This window comes from Eubalaena glacialis, chromosome 1, assembly GCF_028564815.1.
Source record: "Eubalaena glacialis isolate mEubGla1 chromosome 1, mEubGla1.1.hap2.+ XY, whole genome shotgun sequence".
Lineage (NCBI taxonomy): Eukaryota > Metazoa > Chordata > Mammalia > Artiodactyla > Balaenidae > Eubalaena > Eubalaena glacialis.
This window is the reverse complement of record NC_083716.1, coordinates 174,936,147-174,957,774: the sequence shown is the minus strand read 5'-3', so window position 1 is coordinate 174,957,774 and position 21,628 is coordinate 174,936,147. Positions and strand designations below refer to the sequence as shown.

Genomic DNA, 21,628 nt, shown 5'->3' with positions numbered 1-21,628 from the left:
AATCACTATATTCTGTAAAATAATATTTCAAAATGAGAAATTAAATGATGTCTTTGATTTTTTAATATCATGCTAGATTACTTGTTAATAAACCTGTTTAACTCTCACCTAACTATCTTGTAGGTTGTAGTTCTGTTTTACTAACAAAACCCCAGGTATTTTATATGCCTATACAGTTAGAGCTTAATCTGCAGAGGAAAAGAAAAAAACTTATGAGGTATGATTTTTGGGTTGGAGGACTGGTAGGAAAGATAACTTCAAAAGCTATCATTTTATTCCCTAGTAGGAAAATAACCAGTTTTTAAATCTAATTTAACAATCTTAGATTGGTATTTCTTTCCTTATTGACCACACAAAACTGTGCTTTTTAAATACTCTTGTAACCAGCTCTCTTATTTATTTATTTATTTTTGGTTTCCTAATTAATTAATGAAATCAGTCTTTGACATGTGGCCCCTATCTATTTTTATATTTAAAAGATTTTTTTTTACAACTTTCTCTTTGCAGATTAGAGAATGGAAAGTTTGAAATAAAGAGACATCAAAGTGTACTAGTAAAAGTGTACAGCTCATTAGAGTTATATGAACCTGCGAACAAGTACAGATACAGGCAAATGTGTAACTCCTCTGAGCCTCAATATCATTGTCTATAAAATGAGGATAATAATTCTTAGCACATAAGAATTATGGAAAAAATTTAAAAAATAACATTCCTGGGGTAACTAAACTGGGCTTGACGCATCATCCTCTCTCAAATTCTTGGCTCCTTTCCTCTCATATTTTTTAAGCTGAGACAGATGAATATTGTAAATGTTCTGCCACCTCACAACAGACTTTTGAACACCACACTCAAACAAGTGGGTGCTATGAGGGGGCAAATGTGAAGCAACTAAAAATAACAGAAAGATAACCAAAATGAACACGAAGGTTAAAATTAAATAATATGAGGAAATATTAAAAGAAATTTTCCTTTTCTTTCTTTTTGAAAACAAGATTTTTTTTTTAAACATCTTTATTGGAGTTTATATCCCCTCCCTCTGGCATCTCCCTCCCTCCCACCCTCCCTATCCCACCCCTCTGGGTGGTCACAAAGCACCCAGCTGATCTCCCTGTGCTATGCAGCTGCTTTCCACTACCTATCTATTTTACATTTGGTAGTATACATAAGTCCATGCCACTCTCTCACTTTGTCCCAGCTTACCCGTCCCCCTCCCCCTCCCCGTGTCCTCAAGTCCATTCTCTACGTCTGCATCTTTATTCCTGTCCTGCCCCTAGGTTCATCAGAACCATTTTTTTTTAGATACCATATATATTTGTTAGCATACGGAATTTGTTTTTCTCTTTCTGACTTACTTCACTCTGTATGCCAGACGCTAGGTCCATAAACCTCACTACAAATAACTCAATTTCATTTCTTTTTATGGCTAATACGCCATTGTATATATGTGCCACATTTTCTTGATCCATTCATCTGTCGATGGACACTTAGGTTGCTTCCATGTCCTGGTTATTGTAAATAGAGCTGCAATGAACATTGCAGTACATGACTCTTTTTGAATTATGGTTTTCTCAGGGTATATGCCCAGTAGTGGGATTGCTGGGTCATATGGTAGTTCTATTTTTAGTTTTTTAAGAAACCTCCATACTGTTCTCCATAGTGGCTGTATCAATTTACATTCCCACCAACAGTGCAAGAGGGTTCCCTTTTCTTTACACCCTCTCCAGCATTTATTGTTTGTAGATTTTTTGATGATGGCCATTCTGACTGGTGTGAGGTGATACTTCATTGTAGCTTTGATTCGCATTTCTCTAATGCTTAGTGATGTGCATACTTCCATGTGTTTGTTGCCAATCTGTATATTTTCTTTGGAGAAATGTCTATTTAGGTCTTCTGCCCATTTCTTAATTGGATTGTTTGTTTTTTTGGTATTGAGCTGGATGAGCTGCTTGTAAATTTTGGAGATTAATCCTTTGTCAGTTCCTTCGCTTGCAAATATTTTCTCCCATTCTGAAGGTTGTCTTTTCATCTCATTTATGGTTTCCTTTGCTGTGCAAAAGCTTTTAAGTTTCATTAGGTCCCATTTGTTTATTTTTGTTTTTATTTCCATTTCTCTAGGAGGTGGGGGAAAAAGGATCTTGCTGTGATTTATGTCAAAGAGTGTTCGGCTTATGTTTCCTCTAAGAGTTTTATAGTGTCTGGCCTTACATTTAGGTCTTTAATCCATTTTGAGTTTATTTTTTGTGTATGGTGTTAGGGAGTGTTTTAATTTCATTCTTTTACATGCAGCTGTCCAGTTTTCCCGGCACCACTTATTGAAGAGGCTGTCTTTTCTCCATTGTATATTCTGGCCTCCTTTATCAAAGATAAGGTGACCATATGTGCATGGGTTTATCTCTGGGCTTTCTATCCTGTTCCATTGATCTATATTTCTGTTTTTGTGCCAGAACTATAGTGTCTATTTTTTTTTTTTAGTTGGTAATTTATATTTTTATTTTTACTTATTTTTTTAATTTTTAAGTTTTTTTATACAGCAGTTTCTTATTAGTCATCAATTTTATACACATCAGTGTATACATGTCAATCCCAATCGCCCAATTCATCACATCATCACCCCCACCTCCCTGGCGCTTTTCCCCCTGGTGTCCATGTTTGTTCTCTACATCTTTGTCTCAACTTCTGCCCTGCAAACATGATCATCTGTACCATTTTTCTAGGTTCCACATATATGCGTTAACATACGATATTTCTTTTTCTCTTTCTGACTTACTTCACTCTGTATGACAGTCTCTAGATCCATCCACGTCTCAACAAATGACCCAATTTCGTTCCTTTTTATGGCTGAGTAATATTCCATTGTATATATGTACCACATCTTCTTTATCCATTCGTCTGTCGATGGGCATTTAGGTTGCTTCCATGACCTGGCTATTGTAAATAGTGCTGCAATGAACATTGGGGTACATGTGTCTTTTTGAATTATGGTTTTCTCTGGGTATATGCCAAGTATTGGGATTGCTGGATCATATGGTAACTTTATTTTTAGTTTTTTAAGGAACCTCCATACTGTTCTCCATAGTGGCTGTATCAAGTTACATTCCCCCAACAGTGCAAGAGGGTTCCCTTTTCTCCACACTCTCTCCAGCATTTGTTCTTTGTAGATTTTCTGATGAAGCCCATTCTAACTGGTGTGAGGTGGTACCTCATTGTAGTTTTGATTTGCATTTCTCTAATAATTAGTGATGTTGAGCAGCTTTTCATGTGCTTCTTGGCCATCTGTATGTCTTCTTTGGAGAAATGTCTATTTAGGTCTTCTGCCCATTTTTGGATTGGGTTGTTTGTTTTTTTAATATTGAGCTGCATGAGATGTTTAGATATTTTGGAGATTAATCCTTTGTCCTATGATTAATTTACAAATATTTTCTCCCATTCTGAGGGTTGTATTTTCGTCTTGTTTATGGTTCCCTTTGCTGTGCAAAAGCTTTTAAGTTTCATTAAGCCCCATTTGTTTATTTTTGTTTTTATTTCCATTACTCTAGGAGGTGGATCAAAAACGATCTTGCTCTGATTTATGTCAAAGAGTGTTCTTCCTATGTTTTCCTCTAAGAGTTTTATAGTGTCTGGTCTTACATTTAGGTCTCTAATCCATTTTGAGTTTATTTTTGTGTATGGTGTTAAGGAGTGTTCTAATTACATTCTTTTACATGTAGCTGTCCAGTTTTCCCAGCACCGCTTATTGAAGAGACTGTCTTTTCTCCACTGTATATTCTTGCCTCCTTTATCAAAAATAAGGTGACCCTATGTGCATGGGTTTGTCTCTGGGCTTTCTGTCCTGTTCCATTGATCTATATTTCTGTTTTTGTTCCAGTACCCTACTGTGTTGATTACTGTAGCTTTGTAGTATAGTCTGAAGTCAGGGAGCCTGATTCCTTCAGCTCCGTGTTTCTTTCTCAAGATTGCTTTGGCTCTTCAGGTTCTTTTGTGTCTCCATACAAATTTTAAGATTTTTTGTTCTAGTTCTGTAAAAAATGCCATTGGTAATTTGATAGGGATTGCATTGAATCTGTAGATTGCTTTGGGTAGTAGAGTCATTTTCACAATATTGATTCTTCCAATCCAAGAACATGGTATATCTCTCCATCTGTTGGTATCATCTTTAATTTCTTTCATCAGTGTCTTGTAGTTTTCTGCATACAGGTCTTTTGTCTCCCTAGGTAGGTTTATTCCTAGGTATTTTATCCTTTTTGTTGCAATGGTAAATGGGAGTGTTTCCTTAATTTCTCTTTCAGATTTTTCATCATTAGTGTATAGGAATGCAAGAGATTTCTGTGCATTAATTTTGTAGCCTGCAACCTTACCAAATTCATTGATTAGCTCTAGTAGTTTTCTGGTGTCATATTTAGGATTCTCTATGTATAGTATCATGTCATCTGCAAACAGTGACAGTTTTACTTCTTCTTTTCCAATTTGTATTCCTTTTATTTCTTTTTCTTCTCTGATTTCCATGGCTAGGACTTCGAAAACTATGTTGAATAATAGTGGTGAGAGTGGACATCCTTGTCTTGTTCCTGATCTTAGAGGAAATGCTTTCAGTTTTTCACCACTGAAAATGATGTTTGCTATGGGTTTGTCGTATATGGCCTTTATTATGTTGAGGTTGGTTCCCTCTATGCCCACTTTCTGGAGAGTTTTTATCATAAATAGGTGTTGAATTTTGACAAAAGCTTTTTCTGCATCTACTGAGATGATCATATGGTTTTTCTTCTTCAATTTGTTAATATGGTGTATCACATTGATTGATTTGCATATATTGAAGAATCCTTGCATCCCTGGGATAAATCCCACTTGATCATAGTGTATGATACTTTTAATGTGTTGTTGGATTCTGTTTGCTAGTATTTTGTTGAGGATTTTTGCATCTATATTCATCAGTGATATTGGTCGGTAATTTTCTTTTTTTGTAGTATCTTTGTCTGGTTTTGGTATCAGGGTGATGGTGGCCTCATAGAATGAGTTTGGGAGTCTTCCTTCCTCTGCAATTTTTTGGAAGAGTTTGAGAAGGATGGGTGTTAGCTCTTCTCTAAATGTTTGATAGAATTCACCTGTGAAGCCATCTGGTCCTGGACTTTTGTTTGTTGGAAGATTTTTAATCACAGTTTCCATTTCATTACTTGTGATTGGTCTGTTCATATTTTCTATTTCTTTCTGGATCAGTCTTGGAAGGTTCTACCTTTCTAAGAATTTGTCCATTTTTTCCAGGATGTCCATTTTATTGGCATACAGTTGCTTGTAGTAGTCTCTCAGGATGCTTGGTATTTCTGCGGTGTCTGTTATAACTTCTCCTTTTTCATTTCTAATTTTATTGATCTGAGTCCTCTCCCTCTTTTTCTTGATGAGTCTGGCTAATGGTTTATCAATTTTCTTTATCTTCTCAAAGAACCAGCTTTTGGTTTTATTGATCTTTACTATTGTTTTCTTTGTTTCTATTTAATTTACTTCTGCTCTGATCTTTATGATTTCTTTCCTTCTGCTAACTTTGGGTTTTGTTTATTCTTCTTTCTCTAGGATTCTTGGTGGCAGCAGCCACAATGTTAGAAGTTCATGCCCATCTCTGGGGTCCGAGCCGATAGCCACGGCTTGCGCTCATCTCTGGAGCTTGCTTAGGCAGTGCTCTGCCTTTTGCGGGCACACTGGGAAAGAATCCCCTTGCCTTGCACACCCCAAAACAAAGGTCTCTTGCCTCTCCGGCAGGTCCAGTCTTTTTCCTGGACTCCCTCCCGGCTAGCTGTGGCACACTAGCCCCCTTCAGGCTGTGTTCACGCAGCCAACCCCAGTCCTCTCCCTGGGATCTGAACACTGAAGCCTTGGCCTCAGCTCCCAGCCCCGACCCACCCCCGGCAGGTGAGCAGACAAGCCTCGCAAGCTGGTGAGTGCTGGTCAGCACCAATCCTCTGTGCAGGAATCCCTCTGCTTTGCCCTCTGCACCCCTGTTGCTGCGCTCTCCTCCATGGCTCCAGAGCTTCCCCCCCTACAACCCGTCTCCACCAGTGAAGGGGTTTCCTAGTGTGTGGAAACTTTTCCTCCTTCACAGCTCCCTCCCCGAGGTGCAGGTCCCATCCCTATTCTTTTGTCTCTGGTTTTTCTTTTTTCTTTTGTCTCTGGTTTTTCTTTTTTCTTTTGCCCTAACCAGGTATGTGGGGAGTTTCTTGCCTTTTGGGAAGTCTGAGGTCTTCTGTCAGCATTCAGTAGGTGTTCTGTAGGAGTTGTTCCACATGTAGATGTATTTTTGATGTATTTGTGGGGAGGAAGGTGATCTCCTCGTCTTACTCCTCTGCCATCTTGGAGGCCCCTCCCCCAAGATTCTGTTTTTAAGCATATGAATACACTTTATACCAAGGAAGTGTAACTATTGTGTATTCTACATTTTAGGAAGTGCTTGAATGAATGAGTTCATGTTACAGAATTGTCTTCCAAAGTGCTCCCTAAAGGATTGGCTTCAATCCACTGTGTATCTGTTTTAGATTTTGATGAAAGCAACTGTTTTCTTCCTACTGAAAATATAAATGGTGCCCATGAACCCTGGTTTAAGAACCCCTATTTTAAAGGAACTGTGAAAAATGAGACAATAATCATGGCTAAAAGTCAGAAATGCTTTAGATGTCACCTATTTTATAGTTAAAATTAATATGATATTGGCATTTGACATTTTACTTTAAAGTATATCCATTTCTTTATTATATATCTACTTATTGTAGATTTTTTCAATAAAAATTATGAAAGATTTGCAATGGACCAATGAAAACTCGGTCCAGCAAACCCTTCAGTGTTATCAGATTCTATGGGGATGCTGTGCATTTCATTGTTTTTGAGCTATTTCACAACTCTGTAAGTTTTAGATAAGTGATAGCAATGAAGACAGTATTTTTCCATAGAGACCCAAATTGTATTCAGTGGAATCTGCTTATTGTCTCTTGAATATTGACAACTTTTACATCTATTTGTAAATTAATTTAAGCACTTTTTAATCCATCATTAGATGGTATTTTGAATTCTTCTTTGATCAGTAACATCTTACTGATTCCCCCTTTAATTAATGAGTTGCACAAAATATGTGGCACATATTCCTTTTATATGTATGAGAATCACAGTTTTACTCTGTTTAGAAAATCAGCCTTTACCTGTCAATCGATCTATCTCCATAAATATTTATGAGTTTGTGTATTTATAAAAATCTCCCCAAATCTTTGGGCAAAATCCTGTTCTATGAAGATGGGCCGCATATACCATGTCACTTCACACATCACTGCTGCATATCTGGTTGTATTCATAACTCCACTGAGAAGTAGAAATCTATGTTAAACAGGAACTATCCAGGCTACATGTAAGAACTCTGCAACAATCAGAGTAATACAATAAAGCATCACAATAAAAGAAAAAGGAGATTCTCCTTGTGTAGGTGAAGTATGAAAAGGGACAAGCAAAGAGATGGTTTGCTTGGTTAGTAGCCCAAGGACAGAGCACTTTTATAACAACTTACATCTAACAACTAAAGAACAATTCATCATTTTCAATATTAGGTTTTACTTAAACAGTACAGACTATAATTCTAAGTTTAACCACAATAATCAGGATACTTTGTATTTAGATCAAGATCTTTTATTTAAAAACCCTAAATATATTGAACAGCTCTAGAAATCACAATCGTCATTTTTATACTCTGTGAGCAGACACTGGATGAGAGTAGAATTCTCACTTGTGAGAGTTTTGGCAAAAACTTAGAAAAGATAACCAAAGCTTAAATAGTTCCATTTGTTTTGAGGTGACATGGACCAAGGATGGCAAATGAAATTCACTGGATGGTGACAATGTTCAATTTTTGACTGATCCCTCTGGGTACTCTGGTCCTCCAAGAGTTATATTAGTGGAACAGGGCCTTCTTAAGTCCTGCAGAGGCTCAAGATTCTCATGCTTCTGGGGAACTTCGTCCTTTTTATACCAAACCTATTAAAATTTATCTGTATATGAGTGGAGCTGGGTCACAGTTGTCTTTCCAATATGTTACTTTCATAAACATTTAATTAGATATGTACACATTTTGATTTTTTTGTTTTTTTTTTAAGCTAATTTATTTTTTTTTAATCTCAGGACTTTTCATGGGCCTTAAAGAGCTAATAGATCCTAAACCACATTCCTAGAATAACTAATTCTTAAAACACCCTATTATGGATTTTGAAATCCATGTAAGACTTACAGTCCTATTTTTATGCTCTCTTAGGAATGGCAACCTTCACTGAGTAAAAACAGAGTAAAACCTCATACCTTTGGCAGGTAGGAACTGCAGGGGAACGTGGAGCTGATTGTTTTTGTCTCTCCAGCAGCCTTTCCAGTACTCCTGCCTCAAGCAACTTATTCCAAGTCATAGAAGTGGGCGGGGGACCCAGGACCAGACAATCTTTTACCCCTTGGGGTCAGTAACTGCACCTGTTAGAGGATGGGGTCCTTGCTAGATTGAAAGGCCAGTGCAAGCAGGAGAGAATATGGTCAACATATCAAGAGAAGCAAAGAGGGGCAGAGTTGACAGGGATGAACCAAGAGAGTCTTGCTGTCAAGTCTGTGGTTGCAGTTCCCACAGCATTTCCATTTCCGGGAGCTACCTCAGACACCAGGAGCATTTGAGTCACTCTAGATTGGGGAGTCAGTACATGATCTCTGCAGCCAAGCTGCATGTGATCAAATCCCAGCTCTGCTGCTTTTTGTCTCTTGTGTCCCATTCACATTACCTAATGTCTCTATGGCTTGAATGCTTCAAAACTAAAAGGGGGATGATGATGATAATACTAATAACACCTAGGTCATAGGGATATTTGTAAAGATAAAATGAGCTAAAGCATATAAAGCACTTAGAACTATACCTAGCATATATTGAATGATATGTGTTAATTATTGTTTTTGATCAGAGTTACATGAACGAATATACTGTTTTTCTTAAGGTAGTTTGAATTAGGCTCCTGTAACAGGCAATTAATATAGCTATGATTATTAAAGGCAACTCTTGGATCCTCTTCTCATATGTCATGGATATTAACTCCCACTATCTCTCCTGGAAGCTATCTGTTTCTGAGAAGGAATACAATGTAGCGATTATCCCAGATTTCAGAATGGCTATGGTGCTGGCAGCTCTTATCAGTGGCCCAGGCATGAAATAGTCTTTTTTAACATTCCCAGATGACCTCATATTGACTTCTCCCATGTAACTTATAAATAGGAGGTAAAATTATTTGTTTTGGAGATCTGACCAAATATACAAAAAATCATCATTGGTCTTTATTTTTTAAAGGAAATATGAATGAACTAATGACAGTTTTAAAACACACATATACTTTAAATAAAATAATCATTAGTAGTATTAATTAATTTGAACTAAAAGAGAAAAAAAAAAACACATCAAAACCAATAAACTGGAAGATACCAGTAAAGAAAAATTAAGGATTAAAATGTGGTTTAAAAAAATCAGTAAGTTTCATGCCAACTTTAATTGTACCGATTATTCATTTTTTGGTTGGAAAAAAATTCAGAGGGTCAAAGAGAAAAGGCTGCCATCATACATATTTCACTTCTCATTATTTGCCATTTTACCCAATTATATGCATCAGGACATTTTGGGTGTGTGGATTCCTGCTGAGGAGTATTTCTGAACTAGAAATAATTGAACTGGACATGAAATCAAACCCACTATGGAACAAGAGTCTGTACTCTAGAGGAAAATCATCTTGATAGAAAAGTCCAGGCTAAAGATCACATCAATGACCCAGCTTATCTCTTGGAGTAGCAGCTGGAGAACAGGTGAAAAAGAAGAGACTCAAATTAAAGACTTTACAAATTCTAATTTAGGTTGCAAACACACAAATACAGGACATTCACCATTCTGATTGGCCTAATGAGGCCCAGTCATATGCCTGCCACTAGCCGGTCACTGTGATATGGGACAACCATGCTCATTTTTAGCCATACTGAATCACATGCCCCACTTCAGAAGGTATCCACCCTCATGTGAACTGAAATAGAAGGGTGTCGTTTGCTATAAGAAGTCAAGTGAGCTGTCTGTAACACCTGGAGCCGGCGGGCCGCCTAGGCCCCCAGAGACCCCGGCATGGTGCGCACGGGCGCCGCAGGGTCGCATCTCCCCGCGTCCGGCTTGGACATCTTAGGTGACCCGAGGAAGATGAACAAGCGCCAGCTCTATTACCAGGTCTTAAACTTCGCCATGACTGTGTCATGACTGCTCATGATCTGGAAAGGCCTGATTGTCCTCACTGGCAGAGAGAGTCCCATCATGGTGGTGCTGAGCGGCATGGAGCCAGCCTTCCACAGGGGTGACCTTCTGTTCCTGACAAATTTCCGGGAAGGCCCGGTTAGAGCTGGTGAAATCATTGTTTTTAAAGTAGAAGGACAAGACATTCCAAAAGTTCACAGAGTAATCAAAGTTCATAAAAAAGATAATGGAGACATCAAATTTCTGACTAAAGGAGGTAATAATGAAGTTGACAATAGAGGCTTGTACAAAGAAGGCCAGAACTGGCTGGAAAAGAAGGATGTGGTGGGGGAGCCAGAGGGTTTTTACCATATGTTGGTATGTTCACCATTATAATGAACAACTCCCAAAATTCAAGTATGCTCTTTTGGCTGTAATGGGTGCATATGTGTTACTAAAACGTGAATCCTAAAATGAAAGGCAGTTCCTGGGACCAGACTGAAATAAATTCTGTTGAGAAGGAGAAAAGCTAATATATTTGAAATGTTCCACTTTCTGTATAAAAGGAAACAATGTGGAGACGTTTTTGTCTTGTTCAAACAAATGATTCATCAGTGAAAAAAAAAAAGGTCAAGTGTACATCACGACAAATAGTTACATAATGACCAAAACCTCCACAGGTCCACTATTACAAAGAATCAGTACTTTGTCTGATCCTATGAAGGCAGTAGTATTTCCAAATAGCTTTAAAGTGGAGACCAAAAGAATCCTCTGATCAGGCAAGGACAGAGTAAAGGGAGAGCAGAGTTACTTCATGACAGTCTCCAAAAATTGTTTCACCTTTGAATGGTTCGGCTAGCTTTTAAATTTTTACGTATTGAGTTACTATATTTAAAATTCAAAATGGGGGCTTCCCTGGTGGCGCAGTGGTTGAGAATCTGCCTGCCAATGCAGGGGACACAGGTTCATGCCCTGGTCTGGGAAGATCCCACATGCCGCGGAGCAGCTGGGCCCGTGAGCCACAATTGCTGAGCCTGCGCGTCTGGAGCCTGTGCTCCGCAACAAGAGAGGCCGCGATAGTGAGAGGCCCGCGCACCGCGATGAAGAGTGGCCCCCGCTTGCCACAACTAGAGAAAGCCCTCGCACAGAAACGAAGACCCAACACAGCCATAAATAAATAAATAAATAAATAAATAAAAATAAATTAATAAATAAAAATTTAAAAAAAAAGTAAAATTAAAAATGAATTATGTATCATATGAATAATCTTTCTTTTACTTTTTAAAAAATAAATTAGGAGAAAAGTGATACAAACATATCTAAATTATGTTATCAGTCTTATGGTGAAGATCTGCAGTTGGTATGTTTTTGATATTTTTCTCCTGTGAACCTGAAGAGAAAATGTTTTTATTCTAAATAACAAAGGAAACAATGTTTCCTGTAGAAATATCTCAATTAAAAACATTTAATTATTCCATCTGATAGCCATTTGTATATAATGGTATTGAATTCAAATTTAATAAAACCATGTTTTAATTTTATTCATCTTTCTTAGATATTATTCCTGATGATTCATGTATATTTTGATGTTTTCATTACTAGCACAAGAGATGCCATTTGAGAATTTCAATTTAATTGGTAATATTTTGATGTTGTTAACTATTTTTAACACTTATGTCAGCAATCTGGTTGATGCTGTGGAGCTTAATATTCAAAACAGTCCCTCTTCAAGACATTTATTTTGCATTTTAAAAATACCTGACACTGAATATCTTTTCTAATACAAGTGAAATACAGAATTTTTCAATGAAAAGATCATATTTTGAAAGTAATGATTTTAACATTTCCTGTCTCCTCTTAGGAACTATTTATCAGTACCAGTTTATAAAATATGCATAATCACAATGCTCTTTAAATAATACATAGAATTTGATGCTTGTGGCGAGATTGTACAATATTTTTATGGAAAGAGCATAATGAACAATCTCGAACTTGGCAGCTTATTTGAGTTCTGGCTCTATCACTTACTAGCTGTGTGTCCTTGGACTGACTATAGTTGCAAAGGACCTTTTGCTTATATATGAGATGGAAAGAATGATATTATTAGGCAATGCATTTATGTGACTTTTGAAGTTTTTCATAAATATAAAGTGAGACAGTATCTGTAAAAGCATGCTATATATTTTTAAGGGCTACACAAATTAAAGACAATATTGTTTCAGGGGTCTTTGCATGACCTCTAAAGCTATGTTTGTCCTAGGACTGAAAAATGCCCAAGAGGATTAGGGGTTTTTTAAAGCCTGAACTGAGTCAGGGGACTTTCTTGTCGAAGAGTAGTAATATGAAGAGGGATTTGACTCTGCATGGCTATGGGGCCTTCTGGCAGCTTTGGAAGCTTTGCTAGGGCACGGGTGCTTGTGACAGTTTTATAGCAGCACAGATACAGCAAGCTGAGGACCTACTGACTATTAAAGAGAACATATTTTTCTGGAGAATTTCTGTATTAACTGGGAGGAGCTTGAGGGTTAGAATTTTCACAGAGAAGACAGAAAGCAGAGTCAGAGGAAGACGTTTTATTGCTGCTCCTTTATTATATCTTTATCACCAGACTAGTGCCATGTAATTAGTAGTATCTTCTAGTAAAGATTGGTATCAAAGGTGAAAATATTTGGCAAGATTCTCTACTCAAAGTAAGATATATAATTGTCCTGGAATAACTTAAACTAGTATGTTTTTATGATTTCTTCTTTTTATAGAATACGTGTTCTATTGATCATTTCTTTTTCAAATAATTTCTATTTGGGAATATAAGAAAAACATGTAGAAAATTTTAAAAAGATAGATAAGCATAAAGAGTAATATAAAAATCACTAAAAATTCCAACATTCAAAGACTCATACATGAATATGGTTAGCATGTTCATACTATTCTTTCCAGTCCCTCACTCTTTCTAGCTATCTGTAATTCTATCTGCTATTTATCTGATGACCTATTTTGCATAGTTGAAAATATATTTTACATGTGGTTTTAGATATTGCATTTTATAACATTATGTAATCACCATTTTCCCACATAACAGACTCATTTACTAACTAGGATAGTTGCTATTATCACCTATTAGACATTTCTTAACATTTTGTAATGAATTCAAAAGACTTCATTAACACAATCATAGTTTCGGGGTCATTCATGCCCTCAATTATAATGGAACTCCTCTGCAAGTGTCTTAAGATAACATTTCATAATTTAGGGAAAATGTCTCTAAAGACACATTGTCACTCAAGGAGATGCTTATTTATTATCTCATATTTGACAAACGCTGACTTTTGAAGTATTCATACACAATTCATGCATTTTTAAGAGGAAAGTGGAAGAAGCTGTAGCCATAGGTAACAAAGCTATGTTATAAGGGACCAATGTTTATACTTTATTTGTATGTTCTTTGTGTTCATTTTTTATTGCTAGGTAACAAATTATCATAAAATTTTCAGCTTAAAGCAGCTCACATTTATTATCTCTCAGTTTCTGTAGGTCAGAAGTCTGGGCAGGGATTAACTGGGTTCCTGCTTCAAGGTCTCAGCTGGCTGCATTAGGGTGTCAGCCAGGACTGCATTCTCATCAGAGGTTCAACTGGGGAAAAGATCTACTTCCAAGATCCTTTAGTTTGTTGGCAAAATTCATTCTTTTGGAGCTGAAGAACTGAGGCTTTTAGTTTTTTGCTGGAGGCCACCATCCTCTTTGAGATTGCCTGCAATTCCATGCTACATGGGCTTCTCCACTTACTTCATGGTGGCTTTCTTCTTCAAAGCAAGCAACAGAGAGAGACTCTAGCAGAACAAAGTCTTACACAATGTAAAATAATCATGGGAGTGACATCTTTGACTTTTGCCACATTCTATTGATTAGAAGCAAATCACAGGTCCTACCCTCACTCAAGGGCTTGAACACCAGAAGACAGAGATTACTGGGGACACCTTAAGATCTGTCTCTGTACTTCTGTGATTTTCAAAGTTCTATAAAAAACATGTATTATGTTTGCAACATGAAAAATAGTAAAAACAAAAACAAAGCAAAAAAAAAACCCATAAAAAAATAAAGGGACTTGTATCTTTAAAACAACAATGGAATAATTTATAACATGATAATGAAATTAAAAAGTACCATTCACAAATAGCTTGAGAAATATCAAACACATAGGAATAAATCTAACTAATGATACGTTAGATACCTACACTGAAAAATACAAAATATTACTGAGAGAAATTTTAAAAGATCTAAATAGCTAGAGATGTTTTATGTTACAGAATTGGAAGATTCAACATTTATAGGTGTAAATTCCCCCTAAATTGACATATAGTTTTAATGTATATCAATTAAAATTCCAGAAGTGGGGTGTGTGTATTTGTGCACGTGTCTGTAAGTTAACAGACTGATTCTATAAACTTAAATGCAAACATAAAGGGATTAGTATAGCCAAGACAATCTTGAAGAGGAAGAACTAAATTGAGGGAGTTCACTAGATTCTAATATTTATTATAAAGATACAATAATGAAGACAGTGTGGTATTAGTGTGTGGATAGACAAATAGGCTAAAGGAATGAAATAGTGAGTCCAGAAATAGATCCATATATGGAGGATAACTTGATTTTTATCAAATGTGCCACAACACTTCAGTATATGTCAACGGGTGGGAGTGGTCATTTCAACAATGGTGCTGGAGCAAATAGATGCCCACATGGAAAACAAAAAGTCTTGACCTCCACCTTATACCATACACAAAAATTAATTCAAATTGAACCATGTATCTGAAAGTAATAAAGCCTCTAGAAGAAAACATTGGAACGTTATAATATTGGGGTAGGTAAATATTTCTGGAACAGAACATTAAAGTAAGAATTTATAGATTAGACTTCATTAAAATAAAGCAATTCTGATAAGCAAAAGACATTATTAGGAATGCAAATACGCAAGGCACAAACAGGGAGATGGGAGATGGAAATCTAACAAATGACTTATACCTAGTATATATATATAAATGCTACAAATAAAAAAATACAAAAACCAACTTAAAATGATGGGCAGCAGACTTGAACTGACATTACACAAAATTAGATCTCCATATGGCTAATCAACATTGACAAGGTGGTAAACATCATTAGGCATCAGGGGACTGCAAATAAAAGCATAATTAGAGCAATACACATCCACTTGAATGACTAACATTAAAAATTCTGAAAGACATAAATAATGGCAAGAATATTAAGTAATTAGAGTTCTCATACATTGATAGTGGAAATGTAAATTAGTTCAATCACTTTGAAGAACTCTTTGGCTGAACCCATTAAAGCTAAACATAAGCAAGCAAATGTGCCAACATTTCTACTCCTATCCAAGATCAATGTGCATATGTCTATGAAAATTCTTGTATAAAAATATTCCTAGCAGTTTCATTCAAAAACTTAATAAAATAGTCACAGAATGAAAACAGCTCAAAGGTACACCAATAGGAGAATGGATAAACAACTTGCAGAATACTTATAAAACAGAATACAACTTGGCAAGAAAAACATACACACCACTTTTACACACAATGACATGGACAAAGCTCAGAAAAATTATGTTGAGGGGAAAAGGCCAAACACAAAAGAATACAAACTGCGTTATTCCATTTATACGAAGTTTAAGAACACAGACAACTAATCTATTGTGATAGAAGTCATAATAGTTGTTAACTCTGGGGAGGGTGTCATTGACTACTAAGGAGCATGAGGGAAGCTTTTGAGGTGAAATCTTGGTCTGAGTAATGCTTAAATGGGTGAATGGAAATACACCCATGTAAAAATCAACCAAGATGTACACTTGAAATCTGTACACTCTACTGTATGTGAATGAACCACTTCAAAGCAAGAGGCACACCAAGGGCAAAACTTTGTCCATTCATGTCGGTCTCCAGATATCACTGCATTACAGTTACAAGTACCAGGTCCTTTGCTTAGTCTTCACATTAGTATTTAATCTTATTTGACCTTCACCAGTCCTATTTCTTTTTTCAAAAATCTTCTTTTTCAATATTTTGCTAGTTTCTTAACTTTTAGTTATCCTCACTGAGTTTATAACATGATACTATGATTTGTTTTTCCCTTCCTGGTGAAGAAACATTGCATTATATTTTCATCCTGGCTGTGTCCTACTGCCCAAATCCTTCCTGTCTTCTGAAATTAGTGGTCATCTTGTCCACTTTTTCTACTCAACAGCTAAGAAATTTGAGGTCTAAAAGCTTACATAACCAATACAAACTAACACAACTAACTATCCTCAGAATGTGTACATAACACCGACAACTCATTTTGACATATCTTTTTCCAACAGGAAGGTCCTGAGATAATACAACTCTGCCTATAAAATCTGGAGTAGAAGAAAAAAGAGCAGCAGTAGTACAAGAAAAGTAGAAGGGCTTCTACTGCAATTTTAAGAGATCATCATTTTAGAGATATGAAGCCTGGAATTTAGAAATTAAAATGAATTACTAATATCATCGGTAAACTATATTAATGTCAGTGAAAAGTGTATTCAGATACTATTCTCCATGTTTCTAATTCAAATGGATCTATCCAAACAACAAAACAATACACATAAATTACCTTCATGCAATTTAATTTCTTTATCTCAAAACAATTTCCATATTGACATATATCAATCGTTAAACTACTTATTCAACAATTTATTGTGCACCTATTGTGTCTTCCATGAACTTATTGAAATATGTTGCTATAAATAGAAATCCAAGCTGTCTACAACTGACTTCCATTCTCAGTAGCAGATATAACAATATCAGCAATGACAATTAAAAAAAGACTTCTTTCGTGATCAATACCTCATTTCAGGAAGGGAATCTGGCCAGTTAATCAGCAGAGTCAAGACTGGTGGGAAGTGGTGTGTTCCATGTTGTGGTCAGATTGCCCTTACTTCTGAAATATGCTCTATGGGAAACTAACAGGTGCCATTATGCATCAAGTTAAAAATAAATGGAGGTGCCTTATGTCAAACATAATCTATCTATAACCTGTGTTGCTGATGTCCTATTCAAATCTGAAAAATTTCCATCAGCAACACAAAAAAACCTAGAATCTAGTATAATACCTCTGAAACTATCTTCTGAGGAACTTGGATCTGAGGGAAAATCCATTATCAGTGGGTCTCAACCTTAGCTATATGCAGTCATTATTTGGACATTGTTAAATTATAATAATTCTATGTATCTCAAACACTAATTATTCTAATTTAATTTGGTCTTGGGTGAGGACCACACATCTCTCTCTATTTTTATAATATTCCCATGCCAGGCCTGAGAATCATTTTTCCATGTGAAACGAATGAATTCAAAAGATGTTTTAAATGACCTGACTCAGGAAGTCATCTGATGTAAGAAACCCAAAGTAAGAAGGTCAGAAGAAACAAAGAAGTACATCTCCAAATATGTTCAAACCACCATTTCTTTCCAGGAATCAGCAAAAACAACATAAGAAATTAAGGAAGAGATATGCTGGTGAATTTTTATTTTAAAAATATCAAATATAGAGTAAAAGAAGAAAAGAAAAACAAAAGAGCACTGGTTTCAAGAAATAAGTAGTCAGAAACACTTTTTAATAATATTTTCACAATTCTATAATCACCATAATCTAATAATACTATAATACTATAAAGACTCACTCACAATAATACTCCAGTAATACCACAATCTCCGATAATGGATATCTGTCAATCTAAAAAGAGAAGCAAGTACAGGCTAATTAAGGCTTTTGACTAGAGCCTTTCAGAGGTACCTTGGAAAGTCAGATTTAAACCCCTGAGATGATCTTTGCTTTTCAGAATTCTTATCAGTATAACTGGAAGCAGGGTTTTTGAGGACAGCAGATAAATAGGGAAGGATCCCCAAAATGCTATATTTCTAAGGACCATAGCCCTCACTTAATAAGGAGATATGTTCAAGTGAAAACATGCCTTATCTGGCCTAACTATAGCTTATTATAGAGCAGTGGTTCTTAAATTTTAGCAGTGGTTCTTAAATTTTAGCATGTATCAGAATCACCTAGAGGGTTTTTAAAAATGCAGATTGCTAACCCTAGCCCGAGTTTCTGACTTAGTAGGTACTGGTTAGGGTCCCCTAATTTGTATTTCTAACAAGTTCACGTGTGATGCTGTAGCTGCTGGTTGGGGGATCACTCTGATATAGAGTATTTACAAAGGCTTTATGCTGATCTCTAGTATTTGAGAACTAGAGCAAATTTCTCCACTATTTGTTTATATTGAATCGTGGAAATTCTAGGGAACTTCCACTACTTTAATTCCACAATTGTAAGGAACTTGTGTCAAGATAATAAAGTCTCCCAAGGTTGATTCCCCCTACGGACCCTCGGCTTTATGCTGATCATCCAGAATTGTTCTCATTCATGAATAGCCCTGCTGACCTGTTCTCATATTTGGCTGGAAGATGAGAGGTGAGGAACGTTCACTAGCATTCTATTCCACCAGTTGTTTCTATGTCTTGTATAAACAGAATATGTAAGTTAAACATTTGGGAGAGCAAAAATTTCAGGTCATTTTAATTCTATGAAGGAAATGGAACCAAGGACACCCAAATTCTTAAATGATGGCAATGATCTTGGGTTAACTTTTCTCACAGTGATTTCCTCTTCTCTGGGAATGGCCTCTTCTCTGGGAATGTCCTCTGGGAAACAGGATTTGGTAGTCACGCTCTTATCTGACCCTCCCCCTAGCCACATCTGATTAGTGCTGCACTGAACGTTTAATCAACGTCAAACCAGTAGATATTTTCTAGATTTTTTAAGTGGAACTGTGAATCAGTCTTTCTATGATGGAAAATATTGTAAAATGTAAAACTGAGGTGCTGAGTGAAGGAGGTTGTGTTTCCCAGCATGATGATCATGATGAACAGGATAGATGCCATATTCCCCAGCATGTGGTGGAAGATGGTTCACACTGATAAAAAACTGAACTGACATTATTGGGAAGGAAAAATATCTGGATAGGGAGGGAGAGGAAATGAGAGAGAAGGAGATCTGGTAGAATTCAATGACTTATTTACAGTAGTTCATGATGTTCAATTGCATAATTTCCTGGACTATTAGCTGATGGTCTAACCCTTCTCTGAGCACCCAATTTTCTTAGGTTTTTTGAGTTGGTTGCTATTACTTGCAATTTAATTCAAGAGGCTCTTCTTGTTATTAAGCTTAAGTCAAGAGGATGCTGCTTGAAAAAAGACAGCTATTTAAGTTACAGCTCTTGGAGTCAGTGGGGAAAAGAAGAAAGGAAACAGAGGAAAATGAAGTAGTAGATGCACGTTTTCTCCACCTAGGAAAAAGCTTATGGATGAGTGTGAGATAAATGAGGGGAAAATCCAGGAGCACAGGGCCCTTTCCTGTTCCATAACTGAGACGTTACAGAAGATGTTTGTGTAGTGCATTGTGCACCAACTTGGTCTGTGTGAAACAAGCTAAGGAGCAGAACAGGATGGCCAGGGATAGAAGGGCTTTAGTTAGCCCTCCTGAACTTCTCTTAGAGAATTATGACTATTGCTTCCCTTGAGCATTATTTTAGAAAAAAGTATGGACTGCAAAATAATCAAGCAAAGACTATGGCATCAGAGACCAGTGGAGCACCTGAGGGCAATCAGGGAAGATGGGGTTGTTTTCTGGAGAAAAGAGGCCTCTGGTAAGGAATGCAGCCCTGCCAATACTTTGATTTTATCCCAATGAGACTCATGTAGGATTTCTGACCTCTAGAGTTGTAAGATGATAAATTTGTATTGTTCAAGCCATTTAATTAGAGGTAATTTGTTATAGCAGCAATAGGAAACCAATATTGTTACTTAAATTGGAAATTGGACTGATAAACCTAAAGTAGTTCTTATCTTACCCCTCAGCTGCCTTTTTTCCCCTCTTGTTTCTACTCTGATCATTTCTTTAATAATTAATTGTAATCCCTAGATTTAAAGTCTATACTAGTAAAGAGCAACACAAAGACTAAAATATTAGTTTTCCTATTTGAAAACAACTCCAGAAAATAACATGAGGAAGAAAACATTTCAAACTAATAGTACACATGCATCTTTTAAAATTATATTCTCAACTTAATGAGCCATGCCCATCTTTTTCTCCCATTACCAGGAACAACTGAGAGTAGACTATTTAAAATAAACCATGTTCTCAGGGTTTCGAGCTATTGCTGACTATATTATGACTGGTGCACTGAACCTGCTGGGTCAATGGACAGCTGTTATTTTATTTATTTGTAGACTTCTGGGCTACATTTTAAGCATGAAAAACATTGTGCAGGGCTGATGTTTCCTCTGCTCTATGGTCTGCTCACTGAGTAAATTCTTAGACAATGAGACTGTATTTCTCTGGCAGAAAGTAAACACTTACAATAACTCATGTCAGGGAAAAATTCTGCACAAAGCTTGAATAGTAAAATGATGCCAACTGAAAATGTGACTCGGTCCTGCCAAATACAACACTAGGTTAACGTGGATTTAGAAGACAGAGTTGCCACTGAATAAGAGGACTTTATTACGTAAGGCAGATTGATCTGGGTGTCTGTAATAACAGCAGAGATTACTGTGGTTGGCCTCTTGCGCCCTTTGAATGCCTCAATAAATTAGACACTACTGCTCAAAATTCTCTTTAACGGCAATGATGAAAATGACAGGTGGTAGCAGATTGGAACGATAGCTATTTTATTTTATTTATTTATTTATTTTAAAACATCTTTATTGGAGTATAATTGCTTTACAATGGTGTGTTAGTTTCTGCTTTATAACAAAGTGAATCAGTTATACATATACATATATCCCCATATCTCTTCCCTCTTGCGTCTCCCTCCCTCCAACCCTCCCTATCCCACCCCTCTAGGTGGTCACAAAGCACCAAGCTGATCTCCCTGTGCTATGTGGCTGCTTCCCACTAGCTACCTATTTTACATTTGGTAGTGTATATATGTCCAGGCCACTCTCTCACTTTGTCCCACCTTACCCTTCGCCCTCCCCGTGTCCTCAAGTCCATTCTCTACTACGTCTCTGTCTTTTTCCCGTCTTGCCCCTAGGTGCTTCATGACCTCTTTTTTTTTTTTTCCTTAAGATTCCATATATGTGTGTTAGCATACGGTATTTGTTTTTCTCTTTCTGACTTACTTCACTCTGTATGACAGTCTCTAGGTCCATCCACCTCACTACAAATAACTCAATTTCGTTTCTTTTTAGGGCTGAGCAATATTCCATTGTATATATGTGCCACATCTTCTGTATCCATTCATCTGTCGATGGGCACTTATCCATATCCTAGCTATTGTAAATAGAGCTG

General features: G+C 36.5%; 1 protein-coding gene and 1 pseudogene across 2 annotated transcripts in view; one reads left to right on the top strand and one right to left on the bottom strand.

The window, feature by feature from the left end:
- XIRP2 (xin actin binding repeat containing 2) overlaps positions 1–21,628 on the bottom strand; it is a 292,985-nt gene that overhangs the window by 238,372 nt on the left and 32,985 nt on the right. The window lies entirely within an intron of this gene.
- Positions 10,148–10,721, top strand: LOC133098432 (signal peptidase complex catalytic subunit SEC11C-like; annotated as a pseudogene).